Source organism: Pseudonaja textilis, chromosome 3 (genome assembly GCF_049901715.1).
Source record: "Pseudonaja textilis isolate UNSWEBS1 chromosome 3, rPseTex1.2, whole genome shotgun sequence".
Lineage (NCBI taxonomy): Eukaryota > Metazoa > Chordata > Lepidosauria > Squamata > Elapidae > Pseudonaja > Pseudonaja textilis.
The window spans coordinates 47594033-47609625 of NC_141992.1; the positions used below are offsets into that span (position 1 = coordinate 47594033).

Consider the following 15593-nt stretch of genomic DNA (forward strand, 5'->3'; position numbering starts at 1 on the left):
TTTTTACCACCAGTTCTGTGGGCGTGGCTTGGTGGGCGCGATTGGTGGGCACGCTTTGTGCACACACAGAGGATTTGATACTGACTTTCTCCTGCAATCCTACACTCTCCCTGTGACAACTGACACGCATCAATCCACTGTGCCACATGAAGCAGCTGAGCTTCAAAAGCAGGAAATAAAGGTCAGTATAGAGCCGGGGTAGGTGGGAGGGCCAAGCAGCTGATCGTCAGAGCAAACCTAACTGGGCTGAACCAGTAGAATGCCACCACTGCCATGGCATTAGAATTGCCTGAACCAGTATTGAATAATTATTGATTAAATGTATTGACAGAGTGTTGCAAGAAAACCCCAAGACACCACCAATTTACAAGTCACCCATAGCCCCAACTTTTTGTTGTAGTTACAAAAAACTATATATTTTCCATAAATGTTTTGTTCCTTTACAATTCTCTCCTCCAATTTCTTTTGTGGACAAAATTTCTCAACATTTTCAGAGATATGTTTTCCCTCACTACTCCACCAAGTTATAGTTCTACAACCCCCATGGATACAGTTACTCCATCAGAACAAGAATCAGGATGATGGTAAAAACAAAAAGTTCTTGTTAGACTTAGTACCTGATCTGTGAAAACTTGACCAAAAAACCTAAAAACTTCTGCTGATATCAAAACGGCAAAAGTCATTAAAATAGGGAGAATAACTACGGCATCCCATTTTTCTCCCATTTCTTTCCACATAGGGGTTAGATGCAATCCTGGTGATATCATACTATCAAAACAAACACATCTCTGTATTCAGAAATCCTTACATACGTATAGATAAAAAACTCTGAATATTACATTTTGCAATTTTCAGTGAAAGAAAGAATGCATGAGGGACTTAGAATTTATATCCAAATGTAATGTAAACATGTTGAAAAGTCTTTCATCAGTTGTATTCCTGCTTCGTGATCTTTCAAAATTGATATAGGTTTCCTGTTTTCCACTGGGAAAGCTCCCCCTTAGCATGTGCAATCTAATTGTTCACTACTAGATGTAGATTAAAATAATAATCTAGAACATCTCGACTAACTCTTGTCCTCAGAAAGCAATATTAGAGGTACTTCATTTGGAAAGTTGCTCCAAAAGTGGTTGTGTAATACACCAGATGTACAGGTAATCTTCAACTTACAATCACTCATTTAGTGACCAATGGCACTAAAAAGTGACTTACAATCAGTCCTCACACGCTGTTGCATCCCAATGGGTCATGTGATCAAAATTTGGACACTTGACAACTGGCATGCATTTACCATGGTTGCCATGACTCAAGGTCATGTGATCGCCATTTAGAACCTTCCCAGCCAGCTTCTGACAAGCAAGGTCAATGAGGGGAGCCAGATTTGCTTACGAACCACAGCTGATTAATTTGACAACTACAGAGATTCACTTAACAGCAAAAAGGTTGTAAAATCGGCATGACTCATCTAACAACCTTGCTTTGCAATGGGTTTTTTTTTACCTAAATTGTGGTCATAAGCTGAGGATTCCCTGTATAAAGGTCTTCTGTAGCTTCCAAAGAAACTGAACCACCAAGCCTTTAACATCATGTCACTGCCAAGGAAACCAAGTAAATGTCAAGCTTGAAAAAAGGAATGAGAAACTAATGGAAATCCCTATTTACTTTTTCTATAAACTTGATAAAAGGAGAAAAGACTACAAGATAAACAAGTACTCTAAAAAGCCAAAATTAAATGGTATAGGATGATTTTGCACTAGCTCTGCTCTAGATATAAATAGTGGCTAGTTGACCACTAATAATGCTTGCAATATCACCAAAGTGCACAATCATTTACCATACAGGATAGTATTAATGCAAATTTCGAATTTGGTGCACAATCATTTACCGTACCATACCATAAATTTTGAATTCATACCGCTAATCCTTATTCCTTCAGAAATAAAATCGGATTATTTACTTTGAGCAATTTATAACATTGTTGAAGGCATTCTGCAACTGAGTTTTCTACTTTAAAAACTTACTAGATATTGAGTCCTCTTGTCCATCAGAATGAGCTTTTTTTCTGCAAATATTCAGAGAATATAGCCAAGGAAATGTTATTTGATGACATTTCCTAGGCTAATGATAGAAGGATACTAATTCCCACACTATGGTTAATTTTAAGATGTTATAGTATCTATGAACATCCAACAATAAGTCAAAGCTGAGAGCAAGTAAAATAATCATCCTCTTTTCTAGATGTGAAATGAGGTGATGGAATGCTAAAGTAATTTTCCTTTCAAAGGGATGTATATATGTTGCATAGCAAAGAAATAGAAATTGGAATTGTTTCAAAAGAATTCTGCATCAATCATTGAAACTGGGCATGATATTGAATAGAATTTACCAGTGACATTCTGAGATAAATTCTCTGGGTAATTTTGAGTATTTCTTTAACGTGGTTCATACATGATGTTATTCCACAAATAGTTTCCGTCATAACTAGTTTTGATATCTGAATCTATCTAAGGTAAAAATCAGAATTTAATTTGGGAACAAATCTTAATCTAGATTAAATCCAAAAACCCTAGTTGAGCTTTTCACACCTGAAACTATGAATCCTATGTTACTCTTGGCTTATTTTTAAGTGAGTCAGCTCTCCATCAGTCCAAAAGTGAGTAGATTTAAAAGGTACTATTTCTCAGGTTAAATTTTACTTGTATTTTCTTTCCAACTCCTCTCTGATAACAACTGTGTCTGCATAGGTTTTCTCTCAGTCAAAAGCAGAAGAGAAGAACTGATCACTAAATGCAAATCACGTATCTGCTTCCCCAAACTACAAAAAAAATTTCCATGTCACAGAAGGAAAACTTGCAAAGCTCAGAAAAATATACATGGGTAAAATACATACATTATATAAAAATTCATAGCTCTACCACCAAACTCATACAAACACAAAATAACAAATGGAACAAAACAAACAAACAAGATGTAAACTTTACATTTCCCAGGAAAAAAAATATCATACCAACACTCCACCCAAAGAAAACATAGGAAAATATATTGCACAAAAACAGAAGTAACAAGAATCATCCAATGTTGTTTTTAAATGGCATTAACACATACTTCACAAAAAGAAAATAGTCCATAAAAATCCAAAAGCCGAGATTCATATACGTTTTAAAAACCTGCACTCATAAAGAACCGCAATAAATACATAAGAAAAATATACTTGCCCCACAAACAAATCTTTCTCTCGAGCAAGCATAGAGGGAAACGCCTCCATTATTATTAGGATGTTTGGGATATCATAGTCTAATGATATTGGGAAGAGACATAGATGGAAAACAAACTGGGAATTGGACAAACAGCTTATAGAATGATAACAAACAAGCCATGATTATTTTGCTCTTCCTGCATGACTGTGAGTTGTCTAGAGAACAGCAGTGAAAACAAAACTTTCACCTACGATAATGGATGAATGCAGCGTCCATCTCAATTCTACAATCATATATTGGGGAAATAATCTGCCATAGAGAGAATATCAGTAAAATGAAACAAAAATGCCATATTAAAAAATGGTAAGATCAATGAAAATATAAATTCAAAAATGTAAGCACGTCATTTATAACACAAACAATCAAGTTCCTCCACATATGCAAATTAAACAGAAGGGGGTATGGATCCATTTGAAATCAAGAAGGCAAACAGAGGTTGCTGGGTGTTTTTTTTTTTTTTTCATTTTTAATTGAGATTTGGGAGAGACAAAAATTATTCATTCTGTCAAGGATAACTTGGAGGATTTACATAACATGAAGTTATGTAGGGTGCTTTTTAAAACAAATACATATTTTATTACCAAAGCATAATTTTATCAAAATAAACAAGGTAGGTAGGTAAGAAAGCTATTTTATTGAGAAAAATCTTGCAGAGTTTCAGTTCACCACAAAAAAGAAGCTTTTGTCCATTACAAATGATATTGTGTAACATAGGAAACAAAAAAATAGACCAAAATAAAGTCATGGATGTAATTTATTAAAGAATCTTAAAATTGGAACTTTAAAAAGAAGAGTCCTGGCTCCTTTGACCTCTTAAAAATCCCATTATAAAAGTGAACATTACAAGGTTCAAACAGACTTTTACCAGTCACCATGTCACTTGGTCTAGCTAAAAGTACAGATATGATCTAAATGTATAACTTTAGATACATTTTGCAGAAAACTTTTTTCTAGGTGTTTTGCTTTGCTTTCAAGTGACTACATATTTTTATTATTTTTCCTCATAGTTCTCCGTCATGCAGTGCCAACTTTTCCCTTCTATTTACTGAAAAAATCAGCTAGTTTTTTTCTTTTTTTTCTTGAGGGAAGAGGAAAGAGTTTGTTAAGTTCAGCTTGCTAAGAAAATATCTTGGCATTATGAACTGCCATACCCCTTCTGATTAATATATCCACCCTTGTAATAAACAAAGGCGGAGAGGAAAACCAGGGCACTGTTCATTACTGAGCAGACCCAACCTGCCAGATCCTGTAGCCAAAGTCTTAAGCCAATAGAGCTGGCTTTGGGAAAGGAGAAAGGGACTTGCACAATTAAATATTTATTATTGCTGTAAATATTTGGTACTGGCAACAATTTGTCTTCCACTGGCTGCCAAGGACCACTATTGAGAAACTTAAGGAACCTCAACAAACAAATGTGAAGCAATTACAAGATACAAAGGAAAATACTCTTTAAAACAGTAGTGATGTGGTGGTAGATTTGGACACTTCCAGTAATTGTAACAAGATGGCAGGGGAGTAATACCATATCTCTATATAAACTAAGTCTTCTATCAGCACAATGAGGAAAAGACTAAAAATTGGGGGAGTAGTTGAAGAATAACAAAAGTTTCAAGGTCCAGGGTAAGCCAGGAAAGCCATCCTGGATGTCAGAACTCTTCTGAGTAATTTTTACTGTGTCTGAAATTAGTTCCAAAACCTATACTTTGTGGCTAGTTAGATTAAGTTTTCCCTCCTGTTTTAATTAGAAACAATTTATGTCAAATATTGTACCACCCTAGAGACAATGCTGGAATTAGAACCAATCATTGGGTATTTCTTAATGATACAATTTCCATTGCCCTGACTATTCAAAGGACAAGCAACTTCAGCCTGAGTTGAAATAAGTTTATATCTTAAATCCTATTGATTTAAAGTTGTTAAGGGGTTGCAGAATAAATGCTACAAATAACTGCTAAATATTAAATTTCACTCTCTAGATGTTTAGCATCATCATTTTCCAATCTATATCTTACAAATAAGGACCTAAACTGCTTCCCAAATGAAGTCAACCTTTTCCCATGTAAAACACAAATATTTCATATCTTAAATCAGTTTCATACAACTGAGCTGCACAAAGAGATTTATGTAAATGTTACAAAGCAGTTTTCACCAATTCAGCACTTTCACATATATCCAGACGAACTTTAAGAACTTGCAATCAACAATAATATTGGAACAATAAGTACATAAGAGGCATTCAACCTCAGGAATAGACATACTTGAAACAAGTTTAGACTACTAGAAGACTTAGAACTCCAACTTATCCACCACAAATCAGGCTTCTAACTCTATTTAGCCCCCAAAGGCCATTTTTCACCTACAATAGCATGTGGAATTTAAAATGGTTTGGACTTCCATAAAATGACTAAGTGTTCAGTTTGCTTTTGGTATTGCAATAAATCCTAAATTCAGAATATATTCAGAGACACTTTTTTTTTAATTTTAAGTATATACTATATTATACTAGAATCTGGTGGATATATTTTGACATTTCAAGCAGTTTTGCAATAAATACGATATTTACCTACCTTGATATAAGGTACTATATTGGAAGGAATGCAAACTATTTGTTAAGATACAGAAGCTTTCATTTCATCACATCCATGAAAAAAAAAACCCTAGCTATTCCTATGCCATACCAACAACTGAAATTTTATAATTTCATTTTGTAGAACTAAAGTATCTATAGTACTATTTTCCATTTCCCATTTTTAGTTGTTTCTATATTAGAATCAGAGACATACCTTTCCTTCACACACCTCAACAACTTCAAGCTTCCTTTATTGTATTCAGGGAATTGGACATTTTACAAAGGTTCTTCTAAAAGAACTATCCCATCTTCAAGGATTTCCTTGCCATTCTGACCATAACTGGGATTACCCTTTTCTTTTAATGAAACCAGACAATTCCTGTAATGTAGGACTAGGAACACAGATTACGGTTAGCAAATTAAATACATGTTTGAATTAAATATACCTGGAATTTAGTCACTATTAGGGAATCACCGCTTTTAAGATGAGCTTTTAAAATAGATATTTTTAAAAGGTATATAAAAAACCATTAAATGTTAAAAGGTATAGTCTGCTATTTTCAATTTTATTTTAAACAAATCTCATAATTCCTTAAGCAATACAACAAAAGATATGCTCATGGGATCAGATTATAGATTCATATTTGGAGTTAATTCTTCACCAAAATTAGCTTTCTTATCAGTCTCAAAAATAGTTTGTACCATCCAACAAACTTGCAGCTTGGCATGTAATGGAATATTTATATTACTACTTAGCCAAATTCAAATTTCAACCCAAGCTAAAAACAGAGTCATCGTGCATGCCAAATCTCCTTCAACAATGCTTGTGAAAATCAACCCTTTATTATTACAGCGCTGCCTGGAAATATAGAAGTAATTCAGCCACACTCTTTTTTTCTCTTTTTCTTTTTTTAAACTTTTTTTTAATGGGTTCATGGGGGATTGAAGCAGGGTCCTAAGTTCCTGGGTGCTCATTCTGGACTTTTAAAAGGGTATAGACAGTGCCTACCTCCATCTGCACAGATGGATAAATTCCCTAAAACTGCTTTGTTCACTCCTGCATGTGTGAGTCATTACACAAACAGTTTCCGTTTGAAAGGATCAAATACCGCCAGATAAATCCAGAAACATGTTAGCTCCTATCCTGCCCTCAAGGAACACACTATACACATGCTCTGTAGTCTAACACTACATATGCACATGGGTCATTTTATCTTTTTAATGTATAATGCTGCATGCATTCCTCTATACAGCTATACCTCAGTACCATACTTTTATGCAGGTAAGTAAGTAGCAGTTTCTTCTAAATTATACCAAATTGCTATAGCCAAGATACTGCAATATACACACTTGAAAAATAACATTTGAGTCTTTGGGTATGCAGACCTAATCACTATGTAAACAGTGCACACTACAGTTCCCATACAATTTGTAAGATTCTTGCTTACTACATATGCATTTCATGTATTTCTTACTAAATCACTTTGGAACAAATTCTTTCTGTTTGCTAACCTGAATGTGCCAGCTCCCATTCTAACTGTGTGATGTTAGATGTACAGTCATGCCAGTAAGTTAGAATAAAAAGCTTACCAAATATATCAAATGACAGTGACTTTTCCCCTTTTGTTCAAATCCTTAGAAATTTATGTGTTTCTGTAAATGCCTATAGTTCTTAAATGAATCTAAGTTTTAACATCGTTAAACAGCTAGAAGATTTCCAAAAGGAAACAGAAATTCTGATATTTTTCCATTTTTTACTGCAAGTTTTCTCACTGAGGGATAAGGAGGCTCAAAGAAAATGGGAATAAAAGGATTTGATTCTGTCTCCTTCCAAAGACACAAAGGATATGAAAGAAGTGCAGACTATTTGGTATAAACAAATGCTGTAAAGGCAAGTCAGCAGAGCATGTTATAGAAAACAAAGATTTTAAAAATCTGGTAATAGTGCTCACACCTCAATCCAACAATCCTTCTGACCTGATGTACTTGCATTTTATCTTCAATAATCATTCTTCCATATAGAATAAACAAAATGGGAAATCAGGTTTGTGCTATGAATCATTGCTCTATGAACCTGAGTTCATCCTACACAAATATATTTTCAAATGCACAATTACACTTTTAAATGTTTTCTTCTTCCTTATTTTGGCTGGTTAAATTGTTCCATGGATATCCCAATTTTAAGAAAAGATACCTTAAATAGATAGAAATTCAATAATAATCAGTTATATTCATACATAATACTTATTAAAAATTTGTAGGAAAAAATCAGTTCAGTTTGTCTCTACTACATTCTTGATTAAATTTCTTGAAAACCCTTGGTACCTAAGATCTTTTTAAAAGCAAAAAAAAGACACACTGTTTTAAATTTCATGTGCAAACTATATACCCCAGGACTAAAACTACTCTGTGGGAAAAACAAAGTCAAATAAGAAAAATAACATTTGTAATTTAAAAACAAAACAAACATTTCAAAAGCTTTTGATTATTATAGAAGACTGTTTATAGTGAACAAAGGATATAACTTCTAAGGACCAAAAATCAGAAAATATAACTAAGACAAATCAGAAATTATGGCTAAGAGAAGCTGGCAAATTTGAAGCATAGCCATGAAACGTAAAATTAGCAAATTTCAACAAAATTCAAAATAAACTTTTAAAGTAAGTTTAGTTTAGAATACACTTTCATATTACTCACATTTCCCAGAAGAAAGATTTTTAGTTCTCACTTAACTTCTCCTTCCTATCAAGCATTTGGGAGGTGTGCTTTAACCTGCCGTGCAGCAATTACTCACAGAGTAAGGAGGAAATCACTCAGCCCTGGAGGCAAGTGAAGTAGCCAAGTTTGAAAGGTGGCATCCTGTTCTATCCAAGAGTAAAACAATGCCGAATGGAAAATAATTAAATCAAAATGGGCAACACTGGGATTTGAAGTTGCCAATAAATAATGCTAAAAATGTTTGCTACCCAATTTAAGATACCCCAGATGAAACAATGCACTTTTGCAGTCAAAAGCAACCTTCTCCATAAAGAATTAATAAAGTAACCTAGTTCTACCTGAAAGTTTGATTATTAAGAGCCTGCAACAAATGTCTTACAGAACTTCAAAATCAAGTGTCTTTGTAACATTAAATTGCCCTTTTAAAGCTGTGCAATCTTAGAGAGAGAAAATGCCTTTCTTATTAAGAAACACACGTGCTAGGAGAGAAGGAAGATTTGAAGAAGGAAATTCCTTCTCTCTCCTCAACTTTTTGCTTCTGCTATGGTAGAGGTCAGGTAAAAACCAACACAATTCCATTCTTTCGAAAGAGACTCACAAGATAATAAATAGCATACCCGGGTAATCTATATGTGCCCTTATCCACATTCAATATTCAGTAACATATAGGTTAAAAAATTTCCACTACCATATGTCTGAAATATAAACAAAGAGTTGATTAAAAACTATCGTATACACACTTGCCTGGTGTAAGCTCCATTAAACATAATGAGATTAATTTTTGAGTAAGTATGCATAGGATCGGACCATAATTCATCTTAAAAGTAAAATGCTACAGAATCTTTTCTTTTTCCAATCTTCTTCTCCACATATAACAGAAATATATTTTCAGCTTACCTCCCCCCACTCCTCCCCTATTCCAACCCCACAGCAAGACACACACAAACATTATCAGATTCAAAAGCATCCCCTGTGCCATGAGAAAAGAAATGCTCCTAGGCTTCTTTGGGCAAAAACTTCACAACTGACTGAACATAGTTCCCGGCTTGGTTATTAGAAACGAAAAAGAGAAAGCGCCTCAAGTGCTTATTTTATTTGCTCTTTGCTTTATGGATTTTTTTTCGTCTTAAGAAATCCTTCTTTCTATAAGGGAAATCTGAGTTAGGAGCACACCAAAATTCTTCTCTGTTCTTGTTTTTAATCTCCTCCAATAAAGGAACAATAAAGGGAAATGTTAATTATTAAATCTAAATGGATATGCTTAGACCTAAACTACTCATCTAAACTATTTTCTCATTGATATTCTTTAGTCCTAAACACAGACTTTTTTATTATAATTTTAAACTGTGTGACATTAGAATAATAAGGTGTTCATCACCTTTATGGACTGAAAAGTTATCAGTCTGAGAAGAAGGGAATTCAATGCCAATTTCCTAGTTTTCTTACAATATTGCACAATGGAGGTCTAATAAGACATCCTTATCCCTACTATGTTTCATATTCTGAAGTTCTTTCCTATCCCAATGCTAAATAAACTTTTTTTTGTTTTGGTCTGCCATATAATGCATAAATGAATAGATTATCCAGGATTTTTATTTTAATTTTCACTGCAAAGATGTTTTCAAATTAATTATATGAAACAGTAATAAATTAGAACTATTTTAGTTTTAGGAAATTATTTTTACAAACCTATACTCTGAGCATTTCAGATTTACATATATTTACACACCAAATATTCATTCAAGGATTCAACTGAACTTTGAATAACTTTCTAAGAAATCTCCAAAATAGACTGAATGACATTTAATACATTCATTCCCAAATGAGAAAAAATAATTTTCTGAATCACTTTTCTGTTCTTATTTTTTGGTTTGCACAATAAATATCTGATCCAGATTGTTTTCTGCCCAGCTTTATAGAATCTGCCTGATTTTTTTTTACTAATTCAGGATGAAAAATATTAAATATTTTAAAATCAAATTATCTGAGGATCACTTACCTTTAGATTTTAGCTTTATTTTAAAACACAATAAAAATTAAGATTACACTTCTTCATTGTAGCATCAGAATATTTTATATAATTTAGAAGTTACTCTGTGGATTTTACTTCTATATGTATATAGTATTAAATAAAGTTAATTTTGTATGAACTTTCTCAATAGAGTGCTCAATGCTGCTACCAGCTAACATATACAATTGATGAGTTCTGTTGGCTGAAGGTTAATATCATACACTGTGTAAATTTCATACAAAATGGCCTATTAGCGGAACAAGTCCCTTTCTTGTAATAGTACATCTAGATAATATTCTACATTATTATATCAAGCAATACTTCTATTTCTTGTCCCCACACCCAATATCTGAAAATATTAAAGTTCTAATCTAGAGCTAAAAAGTGGAATTGTTTAGAGTAGAAGACTGCCTTATAAACTTTATCTTCAAGAGACAAATGCAGTTTTTGGCTGGAGCACATATTTGAAGTTTTCAATGAACTCAGAAAGAGATCTATAAATAAAGGGCTTACAACTACCATGAGGGTGTCCAGCACACTTCTCTTAATACTACACCATAAAGAATGTAATGTCTATTCCTATTTATGCAACATGTATTATGAATATGCTAAAATAGCTTTAAATAAAATATGAAATTCAAGAGAAAGTGTTTTCTTCCAGGTACATACTAAAAATAGAAGATGCCAACATTAGCTAATTATCAAAGAAAAAAATTGCACTTATTGTATTTAAACTGATTTGCCTTACAAAACTTTGTATAAGGGCAGCATAAACATGTGTACAAGAAGTAGGGGAAAAACAGAACTTTAGTAATATGGGCAGGAAATAAATGTTAAAATTATTTATCCCTGTTGTGGGAAAATGAATATTATAAAAATGGGTCAATACATTTCCCAAATCTATGCAAACTATAATTCTTTCAATAGCTTGCTTGAAACTTCTCAGTTGCCCAAATAAACGTGAAAATAGGGGATATTGGCTGAGGTTTACTGAGGTTTACTTAGTCTGCGAACTAAACATCAATCTGAAACAATTGTAAAATTGTCCATTTAAGATTCATCTTAATAATGAAATTTTGATTGTCAATTTTTTTAAAATTAGAAATCTCAGTTGATGCACTGAGCAATGTTATTTCAAGCGCCACTCCATCTGTTAATTACTTTTTAATAAACATACATTATAGATATTTGTATCATTTTGTGCTTCTATTCGTTTATAGAACTCTTTATTTTTTGTGTTGAGAAAAAAATAGAACTAGCATACTGCATTAGGGCTAATAACATATCCAGTAGTTTCCCTGATACTTTTAGCCTAAACTAACATTTCTAGTGATAGATGACATTAAAAAGGAAAGCCAACAAGAAAATTATGCCACACTGGCTGATGGAGCTTCTTTGACAGTGTTATATCCTGAACAATAAAAATGTGTAAAACAAAGTCACAGTAAAAGGAAATGTTCTTTTGTAACTTTTATTCCACCTACCCTTTCAAAAAACAGACCTATTACTTAAAAAAAGTTGTTTATAATAACATCATTTAAAATTTAGTCCAACTGAGGTATTTTCTAGCTATTTAAGGTTTTTCTACCATCCCAACATTTTACAATCCCGAAGAAGAGAACGAACTCAAAAGCTGGTTTTGTTTTGTTTGTTTTTTGCAAGGCAAGAATTTGAATCAAGTTACTGCCAGAAAAGTTACTCCACGAAGTGAAGTTGAGGATGGGGGGGAGGGGGGGAGGGGGAAGAGCAGCCGTCCCGATCCGAAGCTTTCCTTCTCCCTCCCCTCCCCAACCCTGGTGTGTACTCAAGGCGGCCATAAACGCGAAAACCTTGGAGTCAACCCGTCCTGTCAATCACAATAAATTGTAATTCACAGACACACTTACCGAACTGATTGATCTGGAGAAACCCCAAAGCGGTTTTGCAACATCTTCTCCCCACCCCTCGCCGCATTCACAAAAAAACAGAACAGCCAAATACACTCACTCACACACTCACGCAAACACGCTCGCCGTTTCTTCCTTCATTTCCCCCCACCACCACCACCACAGGCAAGATCCTCCTATCTCTGCCTCCTCTTCTCGCCGCCGCCCCCGCCCCCGAACAAAGAGGAAGCCTTCCAACGTGCCACTTTCGTCGCCGGCCGATGCCCCATCCATCCTGGGGGTGGGGAGGGCTGGCTCCGCACCCCTCAACCCCCGCCTCGGCAAAATCCCGGCCGAAAAGTTGCTTCCGTCAAGAACCTTTTCTCTTTGTCTCTCGGCCGCTTCAGGTCCCGAGTGCCCCGAACTTTCACGCGCCTCCTTGGCGAAAAAAAAACAGCCACCGAGAAATCCAAAGCAAACACTCGGAGCGGCGGGCAGCTGCCGCCTTCCAAGTGGCTTCTCCACATATGTTCACGCCGCCGCTTCTCCCCACACACACACACACACACACACACACACACCCGGCAACCTCCCCGCGACATTCTTAAGGGGTTTTCCTCGCTCTCCTTTGGACACTGCGAGGAAGGACGCGGGTCAGTGGGGGGGGGGGGAGAGAAGGAACTAACAAAGCAGAAATCTCAGCCTCCCCTGACACCTGTTTTCCAAAACACCTGGGGAGCGGGGGGGGTAGAGAAACACCAATTCGGCCAGTTGAGCAACTTTACGGGTTTCCCGGGCGCAAATATTCTGGGTAATTTCTTGAGACTTCAAGCAGAACAGTCCTTTTCAGCAAGGGGGAGGGAAAGAAAAAAAAAGAGGAAGGAACTACAAAAGGTCCTTTGCCTGGATTCAAAAGTAAACCAACAATGAAAGTTTCAGAGAATTGGGGGTGGGGGGTGGGGAGAGAGGCCACTGGGGTTGCTAAGAAATCCCACCAACCTGTTTTGATCTTACGGCGCCCGGAATCGAGACTCAACTTTTAACACCCCCCACTCGGCGCATGTGGCTGCCTCTTTCTTGCTGTCTTGCCGCCGCCTCCAGCTTCGTCCCTTGCGGTGCAGAAATGCCCGAGATCCCCCAAAGTTAAACACCTCGGAGACAAAGAGAGGGGGGGAGAGAGAAGAGGGTGGGGGGGAGAGAGAGAGAGAGGCCGAGAGAGAGAAAAGAAAGCTCTAACACAGTTCGGGCATGGTCATACTTTTCTCCTGCTCAAGCTTTTGCTGTTTCCTTCTCTCGTATCGTAGTGGGGAGGGGGTGCCTGCTTCTTCCTTCTTCTCTTCCGTTTTCCTCAATGGAAGTCTCAAGGGGGGAGTCAATCTCTGTGCCGTGGGTCCCTCCTCTCTCTCTGTCCCATTCAGACGGGGAGATCAGCGTCTAATCACAGGGGTTGTGTCTGTACTGGAGATGTGACTTGAGAGCTTGGAAGGGAGGGGTGGGAGAGCGAGTTACTTCCAGTTTTACCATAATTCATCTAAAGCAGGTGCAGCTCGTTTTCAAGCCCACGGGTCCTGAATGGAAGAGGAAGCCACGGCGAGGGGGGAGATAAAAGAAGTGAATGAGAGGGGAAGGGACGCTATTGAAGCAAGAGGAGTTAAAGGAAACGGGGCCTCTCTTGCGATCTGTCAAGTGACTTTGGGGCCTTTTAGTACCTGAGCGGGCTGCTATTCCTGCCGAACATAGTGAAGGCGATCCATACTTAACTCTCTTTTGCCTTTCTCCTTGGTTTGCTCATCTGTACTTATTATGAATGGCCACTGTGATAAATTAAAAGAATGCAGATATTGAGTTTGTAGTTTGTAAAGTGTCCTACGGCGTGATTGTGTCCTAGCCGATCAGGGGTGTACAATCTAGTCAACAAACCTGCATGTGTAATGCAGGAAGGATTTTCTTCAGATGTATGGGCAGTGGTGTACACTGGAGATCTAGTGTGTGAAGCACATAGTTCATACAGAGATGATGGAATGAATAAAGAATTTTCACATGTGAAGCTAAACTCCGTCACTGCACATCTCACATCCGTAATGCCAATATCAACACATTAGGACTTTCCTGCACTTCGCCTTCTACAAAAAGATTAAGATGACTGCATAGACACAGTGGGAAGCTCAGTTTTATGTTTCATCTTGATGCATGAAAATGTTCAGAACGCAAGACTGAAGTAGATAAGTATTGATTGTACCCTAAAATCAAGCTATGTGATAGAAAATCATAGTAAGATGGGAGTGGTGTGAAAACCCTGGCAAATTTTATTTGTTCATTTTGTACACCTTTTTAACTTCCCTAAAATGGGATACGATCTAAACTTATGCAGGAGTAAATGAAATGAATTACTTTGGAATACAGTTTACACTGTAAAGGTTATTTAGATCTCTCCAAATTCTTCTAAAATTTTGGTCTGATTAAAACCAGGTCAATAGGTAAGTATGCTGGGGACTACTTTGTTAAAAAAAATATCAGGGTTATTTACCCACAACTCTAAACAGATGAATATATTGCAAACAGACTGTGTGCTTTCAACATTATTATTTTAATTTCAAATGAGGTACTTAAAAGTGGAGATAATAAATTCCTTTTACATGATTTGTCGGTATTAAATAGTTTGAATGAGCACACTAGCTCTACTTAACAGCTCTACTTAACAAGTACCTTCTTCCAATTACATTGAATTAACGAAATATAAAACAGTTTTCAACATTTTGCTATTTTTTTCAGGCTGAAAAAATGTAATCTGTAAGTTACGGGTATCACTTTTGCTCACTATTTTGTTTTTGTTTTGGGCTGGCATCAAGGCAGTAGGAATCTGAAAGAACTGGCAATAATGGGAGTGCAGTGCACAAACTAATAGAGTGAAAGTTGCCATAATTTCATATGAAGGGAGCTGTCATAGGGTATCTGGGAGAGGTGGTGGGGTCACAAAATGTAGCAGGACTTGTTCACTGCAGTTAGGGAAAAAGCCTCTCTATCGTGCTGGTTTACAGATGTTTAATCTCTGCTACAGTGCTTGGATGATAAAGAAGGCAAAAAGGGAGCACACCAAACCCAAATGTACCTAGAGTGGGAAGAATTATACCAGTTCTGAGTGCTTAGTTTTTCTTCCATCAGGATGTATATGA

The 15593-nt window shown here is 36.0% G+C and overlaps 1 protein-coding gene across 11 annotated transcripts in view; it reads right to left on the reverse strand.

Annotated features, from left to right (window-relative positions):
• Positions 1-13888, reverse strand: part of FOXP4 (forkhead box P4) — a 166773-nt gene extending 152885 nt beyond the window's left edge. Inside the window, exon 1 of one of the 11 annotated variants that reach the window (XM_026719940.2) lies at positions 13420-13888. The gene's annotated coding sequence lies outside the window, so the exon portion shown is untranslated. Of the gene's footprint in view, positions 1-6040; positions 6061-8523; positions 8634-12441; positions 12609-12683; positions 12969-13419 lie in introns of those variants that run through there. The other 10 variants (XM_026719942.2, XM_026719945.2, XM_087929541.1 and 7 more) reach the window with 10 other exon arrangements.
• Positions 13889-15593: the final 1705 nt, after the last annotated feature.